The sequence below is a fragment of the Macaca nemestrina genome, chromosome 1 (genome assembly GCF_043159975.1).
Source record: "Macaca nemestrina isolate mMacNem1 chromosome 1, mMacNem.hap1, whole genome shotgun sequence".
NCBI classification, from domain to species: Eukaryota; Metazoa; Chordata; class Mammalia; order Primates; family Cercopithecidae; genus Macaca; species Macaca nemestrina.
Window position 1 is genome coordinate 138,643,686 of NC_092125.1, and position 27,068 is coordinate 138,670,753.

Below are 27,068 nucleotides of genomic sequence, written 5' to 3' on the forward strand. Positions count from 1 at the left end.
TTTTTATGTGTGATGGAGTCTCACTCTGTCACCCAGACTGGAGTGCAGTGGCACCGTGTCAGCTCACTGCAACCTCCGTCTCCTGGGTTCAAGCATTCTTCTGCGCCAGCCTCCCGAGTAACTGGGATTACAAGTGCCCACCACCACGTCTGGCTAATTAAAAAAAATATATTTTTAGTAGAGATGGAGTTTCACCATGTTGGCCAGGCTGGTCTCAACCTGCTGACCTCAGGTGACCCACCTGCTTTGGCCTCCCAAAGTCCTGGGATTACAGGCGTGAGCCACTGCGCCCAGCCATGATTTTTAAATATATAATTTAAACTCAACATTTTAATCAAGATATACAAATTAATGAATAGCATGTGATTTTACCTATAAGTAATTAAAATAACACATTATTATGCACAGACAGTTGTCATTTCATTAGCATCCTGATATGTTTTAATATCAACAAATATAAAAGTGAAAATCTTTTCTTAAGAGTTTATTTAGTAAATGAGGATGCTGTAATATTTGGAGTCACTCACATGTGGTACTTAGTCTTATATCCACTATTCCACTTTCATGGAAGTGATGACTATGTGTTCACTCACACATAGTTCAGACTAGCATACAGTCTGTCCTCAGTCAACGTGTGTTGAGTGTTGCTGTCATTTCAGAGATAAAGAAATACAGACTCCAATGAGTTAGGAGACTTGGCCAAAGCACACAGTGAATAATGAGCAAAGTTGGTTCTGTGACAGTTTTCTGACCTCCTGGCCAGAGTATAAGCCACTACATCCAGCTAGAGTGCAAGGAATCATTTCCTCTTACCCCGCTGGGAGGATAGCCTCATCACAGGGCAAAGACTACAAAGCTTGTAAGCCATGAATGATATCTAGAGACATGTATTATGTCTGGATCTGGCCACTGCTCAGGACAACTTCATGCATGCAAGTCTGGCCTTTTGCTAATTTGTTATCAGTTCATGATAGCTGGCAAGCAAAATTGGCAATATTTGATCACTTGGCTTAGTAATACCACTTTTTTCCATTTCAAACATTATCTCTTTTTGTCTCACATTCTTTTCAACACATGATAGCAGCAGCTCACACTGCTGATGCAACACAGGTGAAAAGCACCTCCCCCTCCCCCACCTGTGGGCCGATCCCACCATGTGGATCCCAAGGCCACCCCAGGAACTCTTTGGAGGGGAGAAGCCCAGTGGAAACTTTTTCAGCTGTGTGGTGACTTAAGAAATACTAGGAAAAGGGTTTTGGCAGAATAGGCATAGCAACAAGGTTATTAATGTTGCAAATTGGCATACATTTTAATAAATGACATCAGATTTAGTCACAATTAGAGAAAGTTTTTTTTTAATCACAATTTTATTAAGATGTTGGAGGTATATTCTCACAAGTTAAAGAATACAGTCTCCAAGTATCATTTTAAGAATTGTACTTTAAAGAAATGTTAGCATTCCCTTAATTAAGAAATGCATGGAATATATGTGTGATGGGTGTGTGTGTGTGTGTGTTGTTTAAATCTTTTTCACTCTGGGCAGGGCAAGTTTTCAAAGGCTGGGCTGTCTCTGGGTAGAATCATGCCATAAGTTGCTTTCTGCCTTGCCCCCTCCCCACCATTCAACAAAAGTCCTTGTAGACCTCCCATCAGCTCCCTTCTTCCTTTCCATTCCCTCTCCAGGCTCCATGCCAGCCCTCAGAGTTGTCCACCATAAAACATTCCTCCTGGGGCCTCACCCGGAAATGGCGTGTCTCCTTTAAAGTGATTAGGTCCCAGAATGTTAGGATCAGAAAAGACTTGAGGTTGGGCATGGTGGCTCACGCCTGTAATCCCAGCACTTTGAAGGCCAGAGGGGGTAGATCACCTGAGGTCAGGAGTTCAAGACCAGCATGGTCAACCTGGTGAAACCCCATCTCTACTAAAAATACAAAAATTAGCTGGGCCTGGTAGCAGGCGTCTGTAATCTCAGCTACTTGGGAGGCTGAAGCAAGACGATCACTTGAACGGGGAGGCGGAGTTTGCAGTGAGCTGAGATTGTGCCATTGCACTCCAGCCTGGGTGACAGAGCAAGACTCCATCTCCAAAAAAAAAAAAAAAAAGACTTGGGTAGGTCCCTGGGTGCAAACACTTCTTGTGTTCAAAGTAAAGGGCTCAAGGACCAAAGACTTCAATCTTCTGGGGTGACATGTCAGGGCAGAGTCTGAGAATCATGTCTGGGGGTCTCTAATGCTTTCCCAGGGCCCAGAAGAGCAACCCATGTGGACAACGCTGATAAAAGGAATCAGTCCTTGAGGTTCCGGCACCATCCTACTCTTTGCCTTGCCTCCTTCCTCCAGACTGGCCCCAAGTGCTTTTTCAAATCCACCCCTCTGAATGGGCCAGGGTGGACCTACTCACTGAAACGTGGCTGTGCCAGAAGAGGATTCCAGATTCAGACTGATGCAGGGGTGGGTGAATACTATGACTTGGAAAAGATTGCCTGGGCTTGAGTCCTCATTGTCAAGAACAAATCCATATTATCATGAACACTTACTGGGCTGGGCATGGTGGCTCACACCTGTAATCCCAGCACTTTGGGAGGCTAAGACAGGAGGATTGCTTGAGGTTAGCAGTTTGAGACCAGCCTGGGCAACACAGGGAGAACAAGTCTCTACAAAAAATAAAATTAGCTGGGTGTGATGGTTCACACCTCTACTCCAGGCCACTCAGGAGGCTGAGGCAGGAGGACTGCTTAAGCCCAGGAGTTTGAGGCTGCAGTTTGATTGTGCCACTGCACTCCAGCCTGGGCAACAGGCAAGACCTTGTCTATAAAAACTAATTTTTTTAAAAGGACATTTATTACAATCCCTTTAATTGTCAACCTGTGAGTTACTGGAAGCTTACTATTTTAGGGAGACCAAAGGCTAAAAAGACAGTTGTTAATTCTCAGCACAATTCAGAATTTTTTGGCATACATATAATTCTTTTCTTCCCTGATCCATACACATGTATCATTCACAACCTGAACCCTTCAATGGAGTCTCCTTGTTCCTAAGATAAAGTCCAGCCCTATAAAGGCCCTCAATATGGAACCTTGCTGACCTCTCTGGCCTCATTTTGTACCACTGACCCCTCTTTCTGTGTGCTTCAGCCCTCTTGTCTTCTTACTAGGAGAGGCTTTTCCTCATTCCTCAGTCCTAGTCAAGCCCCCCATCCCCACCCCAGTTGCACACTCGCTTAGCAACTTGGCAACTTCTGAAGGATTTATACAATTGTATTTAAGCAATTAGTTGAGTAACTGGTTGAGTATTCACTCCATATTCCTGAATGACCACTCCCAGAGGGCATGGTTCATCTCTGTCTTGTCCCCCAAGAGCTTGTGACTGTGCCTTGCATGTATAATGGGTACATAATATTGGTTGAATGAAGAATGGGGACCATGGTGGGGTAGAATGTCTGGCAACCACACTGAATACAGAGGTGGGGTCTGGCCCAGCTGACTAGCAATGGGAGCTGGAGGGACGCAGCCTAGGTGGCTTATGAGAGCAGCCAGTGAACAGGCTGCCAGGCCAACCGGGGAGAGGGAGGCACAGCCTGGAGCATCTCATGAATAGGCCTCAGATAACCCTGCTGCCTGGGCCCCTCCTGGGATGAGCGCAGAGAGGACTCTGGAATTTGGCTTTCTGGCTCCATGTGTTTCTGAGCAACACAAGATTGGGATAAAAACCAGTTTAGGAGGAAACACAATATTCTTTTATTCCTTGAAGGTCTGGGAAATCCTCTTGAGGTACAAGACAAGTCGGAGTGGTCAAACTCATTCTCCACACCACATGACCCAGAAGGGACCCTGGTCACCGTAGGCATTAGGGTATTTCTGGCTCCAGTTGAAAGAACTTTCCTGGCTTTGGAGTCGGGAAAACAGGTTCAAATCTCTGTTTTTCCACTTGTTAGCTGTGTGAACTCCGGCAAATGACATGATCTCTCCTTGAGCTTTAATATTCGCTCTTATAAAATTGGGTACAATTACTAGGTTAACACGGGAATTAACAGATCATAAATAAAGTGCCTGACCTAGAGGAGGCATTATATGTAAACAATCATTAAAATTACTGATGGTTTTATTACTATGTCAGCTTCTGGAGGGACTTTGGCTTTGATTCCTGTAACTTTTGACTCTTCTTTTAATGGGGGTTAAATAAAATCCCATTGTGAACAGGTGTTCTAGCTGCTAGAAAGTGAGATTTCTCAGATAACAGAAATCTTCCTTTCAATAGCCTTTTATTCCTATTCAATGCAATTGCAGCTCTGATTCAGAAACTTGATGGTCAGGACTGTTCTCTCCAATGAGTGGGAAGGGAGGTCACCTCCACTCTGCTGTCCTAGCGATGACAGGAAATGCTGCACTGAGGTGTTGAGCGCAGTTACTAGGTACTGTTAGGAAGGACACACAAAGAGGTGCACATTCCTGAGTGATGAGTGCAGGGCATTTTGTTTATCCATTCCTTATAAGGAATAAGTTATCGCTGGTTCTGCAGAAGGTCACTGTTATTTCTCTCTCCTCAAGTGGCTGTTATCAGCTTTTTCCTCAGAGGGGTGGAACCATGATTAAACAGGGTAAACATGCCAGCACTTAACATACCCAATTATGAGGATATTGACAGACCCTTGGAACAGAGCTGAGGATTTTGTCTAATCCTACTGACTCTCAGAAGACAAGCCTCGCTTGAACCCCAGAGGCGAGGCAGCCTGGGAGCCAGCCACAAAAGTTGGCCTGGTAGGAAGAGCTGGAGTTGTTTTTACCCTGCCACAGGCCATTAGTTCCTTTCTTCCTTTTCCTTTCACTGATAGCCCTTGAGTACTGTGGTGTTGTGCAGGGGGTCCTGCAAGGAGCAAGGGACCCAGAAAGGGAGGGGTGATGCCTTTCCTTCTCTCAGAAGGATCAGTCCTTTACACTCAAAGGAGCATGTAGATCTCAAGGCCACCCCTAGGATCTCTAAAGCTCAAGCCTCACCTCTGCGCTGAAGCCCCTGTCCTGTCCACCTCCTGTCCTTGGGACTCCCACTGCACCAGTTCGCACAGTCTGATGCTTGCTTTTCTATGGTCTTTTGTGGTTTGTGATTCTTTCATGGGTGCTGGTCTGGCCTCCTCACCGAGACCACAGGCTCCTCATAGACAGGTACCACAGCTTCCACTTCATATGCGACCCTGCAGGGCTCAGCCCAAGTGCAAAAGTGCAGAGCATTAAAGGTGTGCTTGGTGAAAGCTGCTCGATGGATTGATGGAAAGTGGGTTAGGTTTGTTTTTGGTTTTTTTGAGACAGAGTCTTGCTCTGTTGCCCAGTCCAGAGTGCAGTGGTGCAATCTCGGCTCACTGCAACCTCCACCTCCTGGGTTGAAGCAATTCCCCTGCCTTAGCCTCCTGAATAGCTGAGATTACAGGCGCATGCCACCACGCCCAGCTAATTTTTTTTTTTTTTTTTTTTTTTTTTTTGAGGGGGAGTCTTGCTCTGTCACCCAGGCTGGAGTGCAGTGGCACTATCTCAGCTCACTGTAAGCTGCACCTCTAGGGTTCACGCCATTCTCCTGCCTCAGCCTCCCGAGTAGCTGGGACTACAGGTGCCCGCCACCACACCTGGCTAATTTTTTGTATTTTTAGTAGAGACAGGGTTTCACCATCTTAGCCAGGATGGTCTTGCTCTCCTGACCTCGTGATCCGCCCGCCTTGGCCTCCCAAAGTGCTGGAATTACAGGCATGAGCCACTGTGCCCAGCTGGATTAGGTTATACAAGACCAAAAAGCCTGGATGATCACCTCCTTCCTATAGTCTGTTAAGAACAAGCCCTATGGAATACTATTCAACCATAAAAAAGAATGAAATCCTGTCATTCCCAGGAACATGGATGGAGCTACAGAACATTGCATTAAGTGAAGTAAGCCAGGACCAGAAAGTCGAACACCACATGTTCTTATTCATATGTGGAAGCTTAATAAATACAGTTGATGTCAAAGAAGTAAAAAGTAGAACAGCGTATACTAGAGGCTGGAAAGGGTAGAGGGACAGGCGGGATGGGGAGACATTTGTTAAAAGGTACAAAATTATAGCTAGCTAGGAGGAATAAGTTTTGGTGTTCAATACCGCTGTAGGATGACTTAGCTAACAATACACATTATATAGCTTCAAATAGCTAGAAGGGGGATATTGAATGTTCCCAACACAAAGAAATGATAAATGTTTGAGATGTGGACATGCTGATTACCCTGATCTGTCACCATTTATTATATGTATCACTACATACTCTGTGAATATGTACAGTTGTTATTTGTTAATTAAAAAATAAATAAAATAGGCCGGGCACGGTGGCTCAAGCCTGTAATCCCAGCACTTTGGGAGGCCGAGACGGGTGGATCACGAGGTCAGGAGATCGAGACCATCCTGGCTAACACGGTGAAACCCCGTCTCTACTAAAAAATACAAAAAAAAACTAGCCGGGCAAGGTGGCGGGCGCCTGTAGTCCCAGCTACTCGGGAGGCTGAGGCAGGAGAATGGCCTAAACCCGGGAGGCGGAGCTTGCAGTGAGCTGAGATCCGGCCACTGCACCCCAGCCTGGGCGACAGAGCAAGACTCTGTCTCAAAAAAATAAATAAATCAATAAAAAATAAATAAATAAATAAAATAAAAATTAAACCAACCAAATGAAACCAAACCAAAAGAGTGAGCCAGATGTAGAGAGCTGGTCTAAAGGCACCTATGTCTCTTCCACCCAACACGAGCTCCTAATTGTCCACAGAGCTGACCAGACACAAGAATTCCACTCTGGATTTTTCTTGCAGATGACCATTTAAAAAACCCACTTTCCATGTCCTCCTCCAGGCTCATGGGACCCCATCATTACACGGTACTTCCTGGGCTCCGTAGTGTGCCCAGCACTGCACTTAGAACTCAGTGCAAAGGAACAGAGCTGCCACCTTGCACCAAGGACATTCTGTGTCATCTGGGGTGAAAACACACACCGAGAGGCACCTCCTTGCCATCCCCACATCCCTCTTGCTTCTATCCCTCGGGACTTTGTAAACCTTTTATCATCTATTCAATTTCCTGCTATTGCTTTCCAGAGCCTGGAGAACAAGGACCAATTTCCCAATCTCCCCTTTCTGGTTCTCTGACATCTTTCACAGACCTCCTTGTTTTTTTTTTTTTTGTTTGTTTTGTTTTGTTTGGTTTGGTTTGGTTTGGTTTGGTTTCATTGTTAATTGCCATAGGAGCAAATAAGAACAGGCATGGGAAAGTTCAAAGGTTCCCAAAGCTTTACTTTTCTCCCCTGCTGATGGAAGTTAAGTTGGTACAAATTTTCTGGACAGCAAATTTCCACTACTGCCTTAATAGCTCATGGACTGTAGCTCTTGCCCCCTCCTCGGGTCCTTCACGACCCACCGACCCACCAGAGAAGGGCAGAACCAGCATTGGGCGGAGTCAGGAAAGTGCCCCCCGTTGCCCAAGGGGAGCTCTCCTAGCAGGTCTTGCATGGGCCTGAGAGGGCTGCCCGGTGGATGCCAGGACTGTGCTGAACAGCTGCGGTAACCTGAGGCACTGATGTTTAGAGACTACAGCATCTGAAACCCCAATGTTAAAAATGGGAATTTTCTAATATTATTGAGAATCATTTCATTGATGGTCTTAGAAAAAGGATCTCTACTTTGACTAATAAGAACACGAAGGAGCTTAACAAATTTCCAAGACAGTTGGCTGCTTACATAACTAGAATAATTGGACAAGCTAGGAAATGCCCACATAGACTACGTAAGGGCATCTATTGCAGAAAGAAAGTTCATCTTTTTTTTCCAAATCTCAAATCTTTCCTATGGAAAGGAACATTCCTCTTCAAGTGGGGGCTGTGGGCATGGCAAGTAAAGAAAATGAACTGGCTTGTGCAGGCCACCCGCCGGAAAAATTACGCCATGATAGTTAAATATATCTGGTTAACTCCAGTGCTTCTGATTTTTCACAGACAGCCTATTATCAAAATATGGCGGGTTTCCCTAAGGTTTCCAAGAACCGTAAAACAGTTGCACAAGTTCTGTTGAACATGAATTTGAGATTGAAAGTAGCTTTAACTTTTTGCAGAAGAAGATGTGTAAGTGAATTTGTACCTTATTTGGTGAGAATAGAAGATCTTGGAGTTTGGTGGATTGCCTTCTTGTGCTCACCAATGCTTTACAGGAAGAAAAGCAATACACCTTACATGGCTGCTGTATAGATTTGGTGCCACTGGCAAAGTCACTACTTAAAAGCAAATTTGAAGACTATGTAATAATTGGTTTAAACTGGATTCAATCAATCATTAAAATATGGTGGTCAGGATTACAATGAAACAAATTCTAATAATGGAAATATTCAGATTTTAAAACAATGAAGTGTATTGTGGGAACAGGTAAACCATCTGGGAAATACTGCTATTAGAGCCAAGGATATAAACACTTATTTGTAACAGTGGCATTGAGAGATTACAGCTACTAAAGAGTGTTTGGTTATTCAAAGCGTCCCTTGACTATATGACTTCCAAGAAAATGCCTCATCAGAATTATGAACTATGGGTGAAATCAAAACCACTTTTGTCTTTAAAAAGCCATATAATGAACCCACTAATGAAATTCTAACAATATACTTCATACTGAAGTAGAAAAATACCCAAAAGGAGCAGCTTCAACTTCAATTAGGTGGAAGTATACTATGAAGATACTTGAACTTTGGAGCATTTGGGATTTATGTGGTTATTTGGTAACATTGTTTAGGAACTACTGGGTCTTAATGCAGTCCTGCATATCACATAAGCATATAATTTAAACTACATGAAAAAATAAGACAAGGACTTGTTACTAGGAATCATAAAGACCAATCTTAGTTAATTTTTTAATGATTATGTTTTATAAGAAAACAAATGTGTGCAGCTATTCTCTTATGTTGAAAAGGCTTTGAAAGTTTAAAAAATTATGGCAAATAACCAATATTAAAATTGTTTTTCTCACAATGAGATATTATGAATGCAAAAAGCCTTAAATGTTAATAAGCTGATGTGTTATGATACCAATATCTGTAAAACATTTGTTTGATGATAATCCTGACCACCACATTAAAAAAAAAAAAATTTAAAACCATCCATGCTTCTGCGTGTTCAAAGGTAAATCAGAGGAATTAAATCAGAGGTTTACATTCATGAAGAATATTGTCACTGAAATGTTTTTCACAACATTTTTACAACTTGAGAATATTTTTAGCATCTGATTTTTTTTTTGACCAGGGTCATCATGTCATGTAGGCATATGTTATCTCTACATAAAAGGAAAGAATTAATATGTATTTTTATGAATGCTTAACTAGAAATGTCTACGGAGTTGGCTAATTTATACACATTTAATTAGCTATAGATTTCTAATATTTTCAGTTCTGTATAATTTAAGCTTTCTTTGAGTAAATTTATTAGATACTCTTTTTTAAAAAGTTCAAGTGCTTTGATCAGTCAATTCATCTGCAAAATTAGGAATAAAAAGAAAAATATGAAACACAAAGAATTGTATACAATGAAATTAAGACAGAAAAAAACTATTTTGAAACTGTTGAACATGATGTTTTTAAGAATTTTTAATGATATAAGAAAATGCTCAAAATATAATGTTAGGTGAAAAAAGAAAACACAGTATACATTCTCAACCACAAAATTATATGTGTGTGACTATATAGACGTATGTGTGCATGTGTGTGTGAATGTTATGAAATCAAAGTATATCAAAATGTTAATAGTGATTCTTTTTGAGTATTGGGAACACAGACAATTTTTATTTTCTTTTTTTATGGCTTTCTGTGTTTTCCAAAACATCTACCATCATAGTTTTCCACATGATCAGGAAAAAACCTCATGTTAAAAGAAAAAAAAAATGTTTAGGAAAGTTCCTTACATAATAATTGCTAGCAAGAAACAGAGTGATTACTGTATCCAGGGGCTTCACACAGGTATCCTCTGTGGTCTTCATAGCAGCACTGGGAGCTGGGTGTCAGTGCCCCTGTTTTCAAGACCTAGAAGAGTCCCAGGCTCAGGGAGATTAAGTATGTTGTCCAAAATCATACAGCTTTTGTGTCAGGGCCAGGATTTGATGCCACACCTGTCTGATCAGAGGTGGGACTTACAGACGTTCTCGGGTACAACCTGCTCCACATTTCCTTGCCAAGCGTAGAGCTCGCTCAGCAGCCTTCATCCCAGGGAAGGTGTGAGCAGCAAATGAGAGTACATAGGTTCGTTTGGTGTGTCTATGGCGCTTTTAAACTGTGACATGTTGGACTTCAGCACCCAGACAGGGACCCTTAAAGGACCCCTGTAGAGTCCCACCACATTTTAATGAGAAGTCAGTCTCGGAGTTGAAGAAAATCTTTTATTTACAAGAAGTTGCCTACACTAAAATGAGTTTTCTGTGTGGGTGGAAGTCTGCCTGGTTAGAAATTGAATTCTTGATTTGCATCCAAGCTTTTCTAATAATCCATTTAAGGAAAGGGAAATACTCCCACACGGGACGGGTTTACAAAGTCTTGAGAAACCTGTAGCTCTCTGAGTTTATCTAACAAATAGGCCTGTCCCTGACTCAGCCTGCTCAAGTCAGGAGGCTTGCGGGAATACGCGAGCTGCCTAAACAGATACGAAAGCTCTTATTTCATCACCAAAACATCTTCTGTAAGGCAGTGTTGAGCTCCGACATGATGACAACTTGGATAGGATCCTCAGGGTACAAAGCTGCTTGGAGTGACTGCTGCTCTATTAAGCATATCAGATCTCACCCATGACCCCCTCCCTCCTAGCCTCGCTGTCACCACCTGCCCTCTCCCCACCCCACCCCTCCGAAAAAACAATCTGTGGCTGGGCCTGAAGTCTCTTTGATGAGGATTAAGTTTTTCATTGATGATTGGAGAGGCAGCCTAAATGAACACAGTGCCCAATGATATGATTTAAATTCCTACCAAGCTGTCACCTGTCCAACCCTTTCCTGAAAGCAGAGCGGGAGTGAAAGGGGAGAACATGAGGTAGGGAGGTTGTGACCTGGAAGACAGCAAAGGACCCAGAATGGACAAGTCCCTTGTCAACGCAGCACTTTCCATCATTTCCTGCTTCTTGAACCCAGACAGACACAAAGAAGACCTGCAAGAAAGGGCATACCCTAATTTGCCTGGTGTCCATGAAGGTCATGGATGTAAGGTTTGCAGTACATTGTGGGGAGAAGAGCCATAAACTAGGTAGGCATCGCTTAACTTTGAACAAATCACTTTACCTCTCTAGGCCTCAGTTCCCTCTTCTGTAAAACAAGGTTGAACTGGACATTTTTCGAGTTTCTTTCCAGTTCTAAAGGACTGCCGCCCCACGCTTCCCTAAATAACCTGCTCCTGCTTGGATTCAATAGAACACTGGAGATTCTTTCTCTTACCCTCCTGGAGCGAAGAGAGACCCATGAGGACACCTGATCCAGTTCTCCAAGTCCCTCCTTGTCCACACTTGGTTGTGTGTGAGTAGTAGAAAGCATCAGACCTATCAGGGTGGTTGGTCTTTGCTGCCCAATAATTTGCTGTGTGTGACCTTAGAAAATCTTTGCACCTCTGCTCCTTGATTACTAGAAGTGAGTGATTGCAATTGCTCCTGCCTGGCAGAGTCAGGAGGAGGTTAGAGTTGTGGGTAATGTGATTAGAAGAATGCCTGGCTCATCATAAGCATGCTCTTGTCATTGGCTCCTATCCTTCCTTCTTGCTGGCTAAGTCATGTTGGGCTGTATGTGTTAGGAGTAGGGAACCCCAGGAGCTGCTCCAGAGGTATATCAGTTAGGCAACATAATGAGACCTTGTCTCTACAAAAAAAAAAAAAAAATGTCAGTTAGTCAGGTGTGGTGGTGCATGCCTGTAGTCCCAGCTTCTTGGGAGGTTAAAGTGGGAGGGTTGTTGGAGTCCTGGAAGTCAAGGCTGCAGTTAGCCATGATTGCACCATTGCATTCTAGCCTGGGCAACAGAAGAAACCCTGTCTCGAAAGAAGACAGAGAGAGAGAAACAGCCGGAGAAGGAAGGAAAGGAAGGAAGGCTCTTGTCTCAGCTACCCAGAGTGCTGGGATTACAGGTCCGTACCACCAAGCCCTACAAATTTAATTTCTCTCTGATTAGCAATCAGAGGAAGGAGGTTGGTGATCGACTCCCCTCTATGAGACCCAGTTTTCCATATTCTAATCTTCTTCAAGACCAGCTCAAGGCCCATCTCCCTTGGAGGCCCCAGACCCCTCTCATCCACAGAGATCATACAAGGTGCATTCTGAAATGCATACTCACCATGAACTGCCTTGCAGTGCTAGATGAATTTTCAGATGAGAAAGTTATGATTCCTCCACTAGATTGGGATCTCCTTAAGGTCAAGGGTCATGTCTTCTTGATCTTTATCTCCACTTCCCACTCCCAACCCATCCTCAGAAAAATGTCTGGCACGGGGCTTGGCACATGGTTGGCTCTCAAGGCGGGTTTGACTCTGAATGAATGCATTCCTGGGGACTCCAGTCAGCTGTGATAATGACCATCATGAAAGCTGAGGTGTTTGCTTAGTCATCGCCACATTGCATATTTTTCAGCTTAATTATCATGTAATTTCTTCATATCTTCCAATAAAGGAAAGACAAAATATATCTTTAGGGGATGTATGCGTGTGAAAATTAATTCTCATGAAAGTCCTTGACTTACCACAAAAATTCAAGAAATGTACTTCTTACACATGGACACAGGGAAATATGGATCTTCCTGTCATGTGCAAATTAGGAGCCCTTGGACAGAAGAACTGAGTGTGAACCCCAGTGGAGTGAATATTTGTATTTGTATTCCTGTAAATTTTATAGAATCAAATTTCTTAGTGGGAAACCATAGTGCAGTCATCAGTCTGGTAACTGCTCCGGATTTAATAGGTTACGGCTAGCAATCCCAAATAGCAATGTAATTCAGCCATCTATCTCGATGTTTTTGTTGTTGTTGTTGTTGTTGTTGTTGTTGTTGTTTGAGATGGAGTCTCGCTCTGTCCCCCAGGCTGGAGTACTGTGGCGCGATCTCAGCTCACTGCAATCTCTGCCTCCCAGGTTTACACCATTCTCCTGCCTTAGCCTCCTGAGTAGCTGGGACTACAGGCGCCCTCCACCATGCCTGGCTAATTTTTTTTTGTTGTATTTTTAGTAGAGACAGGGTTTCACCATGTTAGCTAGGATGGTCTCGATCTCCTGATCTCGTGATCCACCTGCCTTGGCCTCCCAAAGTACTGGGATTACAGATGTGAGCCACTGTGCCCGGCTTTTTTCTTTTCTTTTCTTTTCTTTTTTTAGACAGAGTCTTGCTCTGTCACCCAGGCTGGAGTGCAGTGGCTCAATCTTGGCTCACTGCAACCTCTGCCTCTTGGGTTCAAGCAATTCTCCTGCCTCGGCCTCCTGAGTAGCTGGGATTACAGATGCATGCCACGACACCTGGCTAATTTTTGTGTTTTTAGTAGAGACGGGGGTTTCACCGTGTTTGTCAGGCTGGTCTTGAACTCCTGACCTTGTGATCTGCTTGCCTCAGCCTCCCAAAGTCTTGGAATTACTGGCGTGAGCCACAGTGTCCGGCCCTACCTTGATGTTTATTTCACAACTGTGCACTGAAGAAAAGTCACACAGCTTAAGTGAGTGGGGTCAGTGGGAGCTCTGCTGAGATATTTTATAGTTGGCATGGGGGGGGGTATATTTTGTTTCAACTATTTTGAGCACTTCACCCTAGTATTCTTGTAGCCATTCTCTGATAGCCCAACTCCAAGTTCTCTCTATGAAGCATCTTGGCCCTGCCCACTACTGTTCCTTTAGCCCATTTCTGCAGTACGTGAGATGTTATGTATCCTTTTTTGGCACTGCATGTTTTATACATATGTGGCAAGCCACCTTCGGCTTTGGCTACTGGTTAAAGCCTAGGTCTCTACACTTATCCAGCCTCATAAATGGGGATGCCTCATTCAGTTGTACAGGTTGTGCACTGCATTACTCCAGGGAATGCATGTACATGGACCATCGTGGTGCTTCTAAAGCTATGTTGGTATAATCTCCATGACACTCCAAGAATGACCCATTCTCATAAACCACCTGTCAATTTCTCAGCAAATGCAAGCTTCATTGAGAGGCACTGGCAAGAGCCATAAAGCATGCCCGATCCTGGGTACTCCAGGTTTCTTTCTGGGAATATAGATCTGTTCCTGCTACTCTAGGTCTGTTCCTGGATCCATTCAAAAGAAAGCTGCATCTCAGCACCACACTGTTCTGGCCCTGCTTTTACATTAATTGTACTCTGGTAAAAGACATCAACCACACTGGAAAATGTAATAAGAAGTACTCTGCTCCTTGTTGCTGCAGCTTTCTAGTGCTCTGAACTGAGGACTTTGCTCACAATATTACAACCTCTTTAGAAAGGATAATGGGAGAACTTTCTCTCTGATCTTGGTATCAGGAAGAGTTATTATGTTTCTCCTGAACAAATGGTTTGATTGGATTTTATAGTGATGCGCATAACTGAAGCTGCTTTCAGGTGTGTGCTGACTGTTAGAAAGTGGAGCGGCAAGTTTGTGGCTTAACACTGAGCAATATAAAGACCTTGAAGTGTGTGCTTCATGCCTTTGCCTCACTCTTCTTCATCTGCACTCATTAAGCAACAAGTAGTTAGTGAGTACCTGCTACCCACCAAACACTGTTCTACATACTTCTCTGAAAATACATTTTAAATAGAGCAGAGGTCTGAGAGGCACTGACTGAGAAGGTGCCATCTGAGCAAAGCCTGAAGGAGAGGTGTGTGCTGTCTAGCTCCCCGGGGAAAAAAAGCATTCTGAACTCAGGGATTTCAGAATCCTGAGGCAGGAGCGTGCCGCGCATGTTGAAGAAGCAGCAAGGAGGATGGTGTTGCTGGAGTGGAGTGGGTGAGGCAGTGATAGGATCTGAGAAGTAACTGGAAGCAAGCTCCTGTCGAGCCTTGGAGGCCTTTGCTGTACTTGGGCGTTTACACTGCATAAGATGAGAAGCCATTAGAGGGTTTGGAACAGAGGAGTGGCATAACTTCAAAAGGTCCCTTTAGCTAACGAGCTGAGAGCAGACATCGGAGACAGAAGCAGAAGCAGGGAGACCACTCAGGAGACCCCCTGCAGGGACTCAGAGAAGATGGTGTCCTGAGCCAGCATGGTAGTAGGTGGGAAGAGGTCACATTCTGGATAATAGGATTTGTTAACAGACACAGTGTGGGGCACGAAGGGCAGGAGGGGGCCAAGGATGACCCTGAGAAAATGGAAGAATAGAGTGTCTTTAACTACCTGCTCTCCCGTGAAGGGAATCTGGGACAGTAGATTTGAACACCCCAGGAGTGAGGGAGCTGTTAGACCCCAAGTTGAGATGAGTGAGCTTGGGTTTCAGGTAGACATCTGGCTGAACAGAAACATGTTACTGGTATTTGGAGCCATGGCCTAGAGCAGATGATGGAATAAAGGGTAGGTGGGGTAGCGGGAGGGTGGACAAGAGGTGCTTCCGGGGCTGAGCCCAGGGACAACACGAGGCTAAGAGTTCATCTAAGTATCCTACCCTCTTTCTTAAAAAACCTAATTTCCTAGGCTGGTATTTTACAAATCTTATTCCATTTTATTCAGTTCTATAACCCTTTTAAATTCTTTCCAGAACAAGAAAAATGTATTTTAAAGCAGTGCAGTAATAGTATCAATTCATCCCTTTGAGAAATATTTGTTAAGTGCCAGTTATGTGTTAAGCCGTAGGAGCTGGATATTGGGGGAAACCCCACCCCCGTTATTCAACATGGGTTCTTTTCTATTTCCCTAAAGCATCGGCTGATCTGAGAAATAAAGGGAAAGAGTACAAAAGAGAGAAATTTTAAAGCTGGGTGTCCAGGGGAGACATCACATGTTGGCAGGTTCCATGACACTCCCTGAGCCATAAAACCAGTTTTCATCAGCGATTTTCAAAATAGGAGGGAGTGTATGAACAGGGTGTGGGTCACAGAGATCACATGCTTCACAAGGTATTAAAATATCACAAAGCAAATGGAGGCAGGGCGAGATCACAGGAGCACAGGGTGGGGCGAAATTAAAATTGCTAATGAAGTTTTGGGCACACATTGTCATTGATAACATCTTATCGAGAGACAGGGTTTGAGAGCAGACAACCTGTCTGATCAAAATTTATTAGGCGGGCATTTCCTCATCCTAATAAGCCTGGGAGCACTACAGGAGACCGGGGCTTATTTCATCCTTTTGGCTTCGACCGTAAAAGACAGCCGCCCCAAAGGGGGCCATTTCAGAGGCCTACCCTCAGGGGCGCACTCTCTTTCTCAGGGATGTTCCTTGCTGAGAAAAAGAATTCAGCGATATTTCTCCTATTTGCTTTTGAAAGAAGAGAAATACGGCTCTGTTCCGTCTGGCTCACCGGCAGTCAGAGGTCTTATCTCTCTTATTCCCTGAACATTGCTGTTATCCTGTTCTTTTTTCAAGGTGCCCAGATTTCGTATTGTTCAAACACACATGCTCTACAAACAATTTGTGCAGTTAACGCAATCATCTCAGGGTCCTGAGGCAACATACATCCTCCTCAGTTTACGAAGATGATGGGATTAAGAGACTAAAGTAAAGATAGGCATAGGAAATCACAAGGGTATTGATTGGGGAAGTGATATGTGTCCATGAAATCTTCACAATTTGTGTTCAGAGATTGCAGTAAAGACAGGTGTGAGAAATTATAAAATTATTAATTTGGGGACCTAATAAATGTCCATGAAATCTTCACAATTTATGTTCTTCTGCCATGGATCCAGCTGGTTCCTCCCTTCGGGGTCTCTGACTTCCTGCAACAGCTGCGGATAACCAGACAAAGTGCCTCTCTTGTGAAACAGAGTATATTTGAGGGAAATGACAGATACTTGACATGTAGATAAACACATAATTAGGATAACATCAGATCCTAACAGGTGCAATATCAGATCATAACAGAAACTAGAACAGATAAAGGGGTAGAAGTAACACAGGACAGGGAGTGGTGGCTTCACTGAGGATATGATACTTGAACCGAAACTTAGGTGATGAGAAGGAGCCACGCAATGTTCTGGCAGAAGAGCATTCCAGGATGGGGGCAGCAACCAGCACAAAGGTCTGGGATGGGAATGAGCTTGGCATGCTGGGATGAGTAAGTAGGCTGGCTGGAGTGGCTGGAATACAGTAAAGGGGAGCCATGTAGGAGGGGAAGGGGCCAGGTCATGTTGGGCCTTGACAGCATGGCTTTTAGTTAAAGTGCACCAGGAAGCCACTGCAGATTTCCCAGCAGGGGAGGGACGTGATGTGATTTGTCCTGCCTGCTGAGTATAGAGCCCCTGAAAAGAAGCAGAGAGACTGACATGGAGGTGGGGCCATGGATGAAGAGCCAGATGGTGGCACTGGACTGGAATGCGGTGTTGCACGTGGGAGAGAGGCTCAAGTGTATGTTCAAGGCTTTTCTCAGGGATTGAAAGAAGGAGGGGAGAAGTTAAAGCTGACTCCTGAGGTTTAGTTTCAGCAAGTGGATGGATGTGGATGCTGTTTCCTAGATGGGGCAAGCTGGAAGAGGGGCAGGTTTCCTGGAGAAACAAGAGTTCTACTTCAACTGCGTCAGCCTTCAGATGCCTATTAGCCACTTTGCAGCTCTCCATGTTATCTACATGGAAAGTCACACATTCACTCAGTTAATATTTGTTGAATGAGTGAGTGATTGCCAGTCCTTTAGGGATGGGGAAGGCCGGACATAGAGTTATAGATTGGCAATTCAGAATGACGCCAATGCTGGAGGAAGCAGTTTCACTGATGTTATGTTGATCAGTCATCTTAGCCACCTGCAGAGGCGTTGGCTGGGAAATATTTTCCTTATTCAAAAGTGAGGTGTCTGAGGCTGTAGAGAGTGCATGACTGCCCATTGTACCTACCCACAAGGGCAGATGCAGCAATTTTTCCTGTGTCTTCTCATCCCAGGCTAGTGCACTTTCCACCATCCAAATCCAAGCTCTTGTCAGTGTGCTTCCTGTCACCTGGGAGAGCTGCATTGGATGGTGCCATGTGATGTGGAGCCAACCCTGGCCTTTGTGGCCGTGGTGACTCTGGTCACACAGAAGCTGTGACACCCAATTCCAGCCTGAAAGTGGCCTGGGCCATCAGTAGACAACCTGAAGCTGACTGGGACTTCCTAACAGGCCTGACCAAGTTCTGTGACAAGAACAATGACACCCACAAATAAGGCTCCCCCACCTTGCCCTGGTGAGTCAGAAGCATAATGGGGGAAGGCTGGTCCAGGCTTCGGAATGGAACTCAGGCCAGGTTTCTCCTGTGGCACACAGGCCTCTTCTCTGGGTGGTTTGCATCATTACAGTTCATTAATTGGGGATGGGGAACAGGCGTGGTCTCTTCCTAAAGGTGTATGAGTTTCTTGTCCCAGCTTCCAAACTTACTATCTCACACCAGCTTGGCACATTCCCCTTAAGATGATTGGGTTTTGCAAATTTCCACATCAAAGGCAGAGATATAGATTTTTATTTTTGCAGGTGCAAGTGATGCATTAAATAATAATCATTGCAGTGAGTCTTATACTGAAGCATAAGAATCAATGGGGAGAAGAGGTAGTATTGCACCCTGGTTGAAAGTATTGTGCCTGGTTGCAATCTGAAGCTAGACTGCCTGCATTTCACTCTCAGCTCTACACTTACTAGTTCTATGCCTTTGGGAAAGTTTCTTAATCTATCAGTATCTCGGTTTACTCATTTGTAAAATGGGGACAATAATAGTACCTAGTCATAGATTGTGCTGATGATTAAATAAGTCATTATGTAAAGCACCTGGAATGGTGCCTGCACATATTAATAGTATTTTATAAATATTAGCTACTATTATTAATAATATTATTTTTTTTTATCGGTGGGTAACTTGTTAAAAATGTCAAGTCCAGAGTTATACCCACAGCATTTCTGTTTCAGTGTATGTGGAATGGGGCCCAAGAATTTTGCACAAGCATTGGAAGAGATTTGGGATGCAATTGGACTCAGGTGACACTTGGAGAAACCCTGGTCTATAAGGCAAAAATGAACATCTAGGAACAAGGCAAGGTGGGAGGTACTACAGGTAGAAAAGTGGGGATAGATAACAGTGTACACATCCCTGCTTCGTAATCTCATACTCTTCAGCGTGGTAGGTTTAGAATGGAATCCAGCAGGCTCTTGCAAGGGATACAAAGATGGTCTCCAACAAAGTAATTTAACTGTGCTGTTGATTTTTTTTCATATTACCTAATTACTTAATTTATTTTGTCTCCCTCTGCCAGATTTTTTAAATTGAGATATAATTCACACATTGTATAATGGAACCTTTTAAAGTGTACAACTCAATGGTTTAAAGTATATTCACAAAGTTGTACAATATTACTACTGTATAATTCCAGAATGTTTTTTATCACTCCCCTCCCCAGGGAAAAAAAAAGTACCTATTAATAATCACTTCCTATTCTCTCCTTCCCACAGCCTCTGGCAACTACTAATATGCTTTTTATTTCTATGGATTTTCCTCTTCTGGACATATCATAGAAATGGAATTACATGATACATGGCCTTTTTGACTAGATTCTTTCACTTAACATGCTTTCAAGATTCATCTATATTGCAGCACACATTAGTACTTCATTCCTCTTATGGTTGAACAATATTCAATTATATAGATATACCACATTTTGCTTATTCATTCATAAGTTGATGGACATTTGGGCTCTCTTCACATTTTTTGGCTATTTTGAAAGTGCTGCAATAAAATTTATGTACACTTATTTGTGTAGACACATGTTTTCATTTCTGTTGAGTACATACCTAGGAGTAGAATATATGGAGTATAGAGTAACTCTATGTCAAACATTTTGAAGAACTGCATTACTGGTTTCGAAAGCAGCTACACCATTTTATATTCCCACCAACAATGTATGAGAGTTCCAGTTTTTCCACATCCTCACCACCATTTGTTATTGTCTGGATCTGTCCTTTTTATGTTAGCCATGATACTGTGTGTGAAGTGGTATCTCTGTGGTCTTGATTTGTATTTCCCTAATGATTAATGACATTGAACATCATTTCATTTGCTTATTGAACATTTGTATATCTTTTTTGTAGAAATGTCTGTTTAATCCTTTGTCCATTTAAAAATATGATTATTTGTCTTTTTATTGTTGATTTTTAAGAGTTCTTTATATGTTCTAGATACTAGATTCTTATCAGATATATGATCTGCAAATATTTTCTCCCATTTTGTGGGTTATATTTTCACTTTCTTCATAGTGCTTTTTGAAGCACATAAGTTTTCGATTTTGATGAAGTCTGGTGCATCTATTTTTTTCTTTGTTGCTTGTGTTTTTGGTATCATATCTAAGAAACCATTGCCAAACCCAAGTTCATGAAGATTTATACCTATGTTTTCTTCTAAGTGTTTTATATTGTCAGCTCTTATATTTAGGTCTGTGGTCCATTTTGAGTTAATTTTTTATATGGTGTGAGGTAAGACTCCAACTTTACTCTTGTATGCACCATTGATTTTTATCTTCATAATTTTATGAAGATATACAAACAGAAAAGTGCACAGATCAAATGTGTACAGCTCACTGAATTTTCACAAAGAAAATGCACTTGTATAAGCAGTACCCAGATAATGAACCAGACAGTGACAGAATCCCGAAGGCTCCCCCATGCCCTCTTTAAGTCACTGGCCCCAACAAGGGTAACTACTATTCTGACTTCTAACTGATGAGTATTGTCTGTTTTTTAACTTTATAGAAAGAAAATTGTAGTATCTACTGTTTTGTGCCTGGTTTCTTTCTTTCACCTTCATTCTGTGAGTGAGATTCATCTTGGTGTTTCACATAGTTGGAATTGGGATTCATTCACTCTCATTGCTGTATAGGGTTCCATCATATACATATAGCATAATTCCTTTATACATACCACTGTTGACAGACATTTGTGGTTTCTAGTTGAGACTATAATAAATAGTGCTCCTAAGTACATTTTTGCTTGTCTTTTGGTGAACATATATGAACATTTCAGTTGAGTGGAATTGCTGGGTCATAGGGTATATATGTATTCAACTTTGTTAGTAGAGATACTTACATTCTCATCATAAATATGTGAGAGTTTTAGTTACTCCATATCCTTACCAAAACTTAGTATTGCGTGTCTTTTTCCTTTTTGCCATTCAACTGGATGTGTGGTGGTGTAACAGTGAGATATTTAATTTGCAGTTCTACTGTAGTCCATTTGAGCTGACAGCTTATAAACAACAAAAATTGTTTCTCAGTCCTGGAAGCTGGGAGTCTGAGATTAAAGCAGTCAGTATCTGGTGATGGCCCACTTTCCAGCTTATAGATCGTGCCTTTTTGCTGTGCCCTCACATGATGGAAGGGGTAAGGGATCTCTCCTGGGCCTTATTTTTATTTTTATTTTTTCTTGAGATGGAGTCTTGCTCTGTCACCCAAGCTTGAGTGCAGCAGCACGATATTGGCTCACTGCAACCTCCACCTCCAAGGTCCAAGTGATTCTCCTGCCTCAGCCTCTCAAGTAGCTGGGATTACAGGCATGCACCAGCACACCCGGCTAATGTGTGTGTGTGTGTGTGTGTGTGTGTTTAGTAGAGATGGGATTTCACCATGTTGGCCAGGCTGGTCTTGAACTCTTGACCTCAGGTGATCCACCCACCTGAGCCTCCCAAACTGCTGGGATTACAGGCGTGAGCCACCATGCCCGTCCGGGCCCTTTTTATAAGGAGACCAATTGCGTTATGAGGACACTGCCTCTATGACCTAATAACTTCCCTAAATCTCCACCTCCTAATACCACCACTTTGGGAGTTAGGATTTCAACATGTAAATTTTGGGGGCATACAAACATTCAGATCATAGCAAGTTCCCTGATGACTAGTGAAGTTCAGCACCTTTTCATATGTTTATTGGTCAGCTGGTTATTCTCTTTATAAAACATGCTGTTGATTCTTAATCTCTTTTACCCCTGATAATGTTGTATCTTCTCTTGTTTTTCTTATCATCAATATATTATATTTATTTCTCTTATATTATTATTTGCTATTTCTGTGCATCTCTCTCTATCTTCTAATTAACGTATGATACTCTGCCCTTGCTGGAAACCTGTGACAATATTCATTAGGGAAAAGAAAATGAGAAAGAATAAATGAAGATTTTAGGTTTAGGATGCTTTAGGATGGAGCTGATGTCCTCAAAGAACAATGCGGACAGAGTAGGGAGAAAATGTACATGCAGCCTGGGCACCTGATCCCCTTCCATAGTCATATCGCCTCTGCTCCTTCTGTCTAATTTATTCCACATTGTGACATTCGTCTATCATTCTCCAATTGTTTTGTGTTGTATGTTCTGTATACCCTGACCATCAGTATATTTTTCAAGGGAAAGGATGCTATCTTTTACTTTGTATATGTACTCGTCATTTTACCCTAAATAACCTTGTATGTAACAAGACCTAACAGTCTATCTCTAAGACCATAGTAATCCCAAGCACTTAGATTCTGAGTTTTGTGTTGAAACCACAGTTGAGCCTCTGTTGTTTTTGAGTCTGTGCTTTCTAAGTTCAAGCTGTGACACCGAGAACTGCACACCCTGCCTCCTCTGGAAGCATCCTACTTTCTACTGTCATTTTCTGGCTCTCCCCATCAGCAGGGATTTGGGTCCGCAGACTGAGATGCAGGGACGTGACTGCCCCCTTTCCCATCTCCCAGTCTAAAAAAGGAGTGTGGTTTACAAGGGTATGAGCAAATATCTAGGCCCTTTCTATCACAGATGTGATTTTTGTTTGAGGGCCTAGTAAAGGAAATTAACTAAAATAGTTATTATTTTCATAAGCTAAATAAGTAGTTGAAGAAAATAATATGAGTAGGATATAAGAAAAATTTTATTGGAAGAAATTTCATTATTTAAATATTCACCTGAAAGATCTTTATTTGTAGTGAAACCCACTCACCCCTCATCCTCCTACATGAGGCAGGCCAAGAACACTGCCCTGGACCTCCAGTGATCCTGTAACACACAAAGATAAACAGGCACTTTCTCGGAACCAGAATTTAAACTTCCTTCAGCGATCTCAGGACTAACTCAAACACAGGGTGTGTCCTGAGTGCTAGGGGTTTACTTGGAGTCCTCAGTTGCTCAATCACAAGAATTTCCAAGTGTTTCCAGTCACCAGTTTCAGGACTAGGGCACTAAATTCCTGGGGGTCTGGGAAAAGGGAGTATATCACTAAGGGTATCAAAGCCAAAACTTGATCAGAAACAGATTTGACTTTCACTTATAATCCAAACCAGGAATTCCCTGGACATAAGATCACTAATCTAGGGGGAATCCTGCGTATGGGTATTCTGGGCTATTCCAAAACCTTAGTTATATGGGAACTCTGATTCCAAACTGGAATGTTTCTTTTCCATGCATGCTCTCTCATCCTGTGGGCAAGAATCATGACTAATTTACTGTTTTTAGAGCTTATTACTACTCTAATCTCAAGCCAAGGCATTTAAAAAAAAAAAAAAACTTGCCACCACTCATATGATATTCTGTTCTATCAGGGACTTCTGTCAAACCATGATTGTTGAACAGCTTTGCCTCTCTGGAAAGCAGCTTTCTAGAAAGACTTGGGATAGAGAGGGAGGGTCATGGCCAGATGCCGAAAGCAACATTTACATATTTAGTGAAAGCCCAGGCTTTATTTCTTAGTAGCTATGTGATTTTGGATAAGTTACCTAATTTCTGTGAACCTCTATTTCTTCCTCTGAGAAACAATGATAAGCACACTTACCTCAAAAGGCTGACTTGAAGCACAAGTAAACAGTGGACATGAGAGCACTTGGTAAACTACGAAGTGATCCACAAAGAAGGGGATTGTCATTTTACCCTTTCCTCCAATCCTCAGTGGAACTTTCCTTATCTTTTCAAACCTCCTCCCAGACCCCGATCCCAGACCCGAGGAATAATTCCTGACATTCAGCAGGTATTCAATAAAGGTTTTCTTATCTGGATGAACAAAATATTGAATAGATGAATGGATTCAGTCATTTAACAGATATTTGTTGGGTGCCTAGTAAGTTTCAGAGACTGTTGGAAGTACTGAAGAAATGGCTGTGAACAAAACAGACAAAAGCCCACGCCCTCACGGAGCTTCTGTGCCAGAAAGTGGAGAGAGACCCTGAAGACATCAATCATTAAAACACAGGATGCTGACTAGTAGTGAGTCCTGTGGACAGCAGCAAAGCAGGGAAGGAGGAGAAGGGATGGTGGGGGTGAGGTTAGCCTCTCAAAAGATGGGTCTGGTTATTCCTAGAAACTCCAATTCACAGCTCCAGAAGCTGAATTCTTTGGGGATGAGTTAGCTTTCCAGGACTCCTTCTAAAGAAGTGTCATCTTCCTCCCCACTCAGCAATCACTCTGGTCCTGGGCACCCAGTGGCCAGGCTCAGGGTCAGAAGCCAGGCAGCAGCTAAGGGAAAGCAAGGACAGCCAGGCAGATGGAATGAGACCCAGGGGAAGTATTCCAGGCCACCCATCCCTGGAAATTAGATCACCTTGAGAATGAGTCTCCACCTTGCTGTGTCTAAAAAGCCCTGCACTGTGTTTCCTTGAGTAGAACTGGATGGAGACCAGTTTCGTATACTTTAAAGCCCTTCCCTGTTAGCATTGTATAAGTGACACATTCCTGTCCAAACTCATCTGACTAACAGCTGCTAATTTCCTAGCAACCCTGCTCTAATGATTATTGCATGGAATGAAATGAATCATAGCACAGAAGCACAAGTTTATATTTCAGGGGGAAAGAATTTCAGAATTCTTTCACCATGTCTCTTCTGCTACTCAACCTCCATCTGGACCATCCCTGACCAAACTCAGCAAGAGGTTCCCTTCCTTCAGCAAGCCCTCACTGCATGACGGCAGTGTTGAGAGTCCTCTACCAAAATATTAGTATTCACCAGGCTTACACTTACAAAGAGCCATCATGGTTATTTCTTGACTTTTTGGAATCATTCAGTTTCTGCTGCATGGCAACTGCAGTGGGAAGCCTGGACAAGACAAATCTACAGAAACTGATTTAAAATCACGTAAGAAAGCCTTGTACATCTGTTCGAGGATGGCAACTAAGTTGTATTTTGCACTCCAGTTCCAAATGATTGGTGTTGGTTCTGTGCAACACGGGTCTGTGAAGGAGCTCAGGGAGCTTGTTGGAAGGATAGTGGGGGGCGATTGATTAGTCATGCTGCCATGGATGAGATACAGTACAGGGGCACTCCTCTACTCCTCTTACTCCCTAAATGGGCATTCCATTTACAATAGCATCAAAAAGAATAAAATACTTAGGAATAAATTTAACAAAAGAAGTGCAAGACTTGTACACTGAAAATTACAAAAATTACAAAATCCTCTTGGGATTTAACACACCTCGTCTCATTCCAGCTTCTTATTTTACAAATGAGGAAACTGATATTCAGAGTTGAGGTAAGCCCAGCAAGATCGTACCACCAAGGAGCAGCAGGGTCGAATCTAAAATCCAGCCCTCTGGCTTTCCATTTGAGTATTGTTTTCAACATCAACTCCTTTTTTCGCTCTCTCATAAGGTCTGTAGAGGGCTGATTTTATGAGGCAAGGAGAGATTAGGGACCTGGCTGTCTGTGTAATGCCTGATACATGGTTCATGATAACCAGCTGCTCCCTGCTCCCAGCCTGGTTTCTGAGCTCTCTGCCCCCTCCCAGCGGGACTGCAAACCACAAGCTGTTGCAGCCCCAACTGGAAGAATGAGGGGGCCTTCCCATACAGAAATCCACAGTGATGCCCTGGGGGCCTGGACTCCTGTTCCTGTGCCTGAATTCCTTTCTCCTTGTAATTTTATTGCCTTCATCGTTCTTATCATCCCAGTTTGGACAGGCTCGAACTTGTGATGGTATGCTTTTATTTTTCTCTCAGAGTGATGTTGATATAAAGTGCATTTACTTCTATTTTAAAACTTAGTCTTCCTAGCTAAACTGATTTATTCTGTGGGAAAAGACCATCACATGTGAATGTGACTAGAAGGAAAAAGGGACCAGAAAGTTTTTTTGTTTTGTTTTATCAAGAGATTAGCTTCTATTTAAAAAATAAAATAGAATAAACCTTTGCTCAACTGATATAATTACCTTTTCCTTGGGACCAGGACCTGGCCTAATGCCAGGCTTTCATGCTGGTCATCACCTCCTCCTGAAATGCTCTACGTCCTCACCACGCCAAACTCTGTTCTTCCTTTATGTGTTTAAAGTCCTCCTTTGACTTGGGGTACAATGAAGAAGATTTGTTGAGTTCAACAGTTACTGAGAGTCTACAACGTGTCCAGCACTGGGCTTGGCACTCAGGATTCAAAAAATGAGTACAGACTGGGCTCAGTGGCTCACACCTGTAATCTTAGCACTTCGGAAGGGAGGCCGGGGCAGGCAGATCGCCTGAGGCCAGGAGTTTGAGATCAGCCTGGCCAACATGGTGAAACCCTGTCTCTACTAAAAATACAAAAATTATCTGGGCGTGGCAGTGGGCATCTGTAATCCCAGTTACTTGAGAGGCTGAGGCAGGAGAATCGCTTGAACCCAGGAGGCAGAGATTGCAGTCAGTCAGGATCGTGCCATTGCCCTCCAGCCTGGGTGATAAAACTGAAACTCTGTCTCAAAAAACAAACAAACAAACAAACAAAAGAGTACAATAAGGACCCCACATTTGGGAAAAATAACTGAGCAAATACAATGAGCCAGAGGAAAAAAGCTAAGCCTCACACCCTATTACCTATCTATCTCATTTACTTCTCAACCTGAAACTACTCTTGTGGTCATGAGCTGTATGTCTTTTGTTCTCCACTCTATTCTCAGCACCAAATGCAGTGCCTGGCACATGGTGCCCAGGAAAGACTATTGACTGAATAACTGATTTCCTACAACCAGTCTGCAAGGTAGA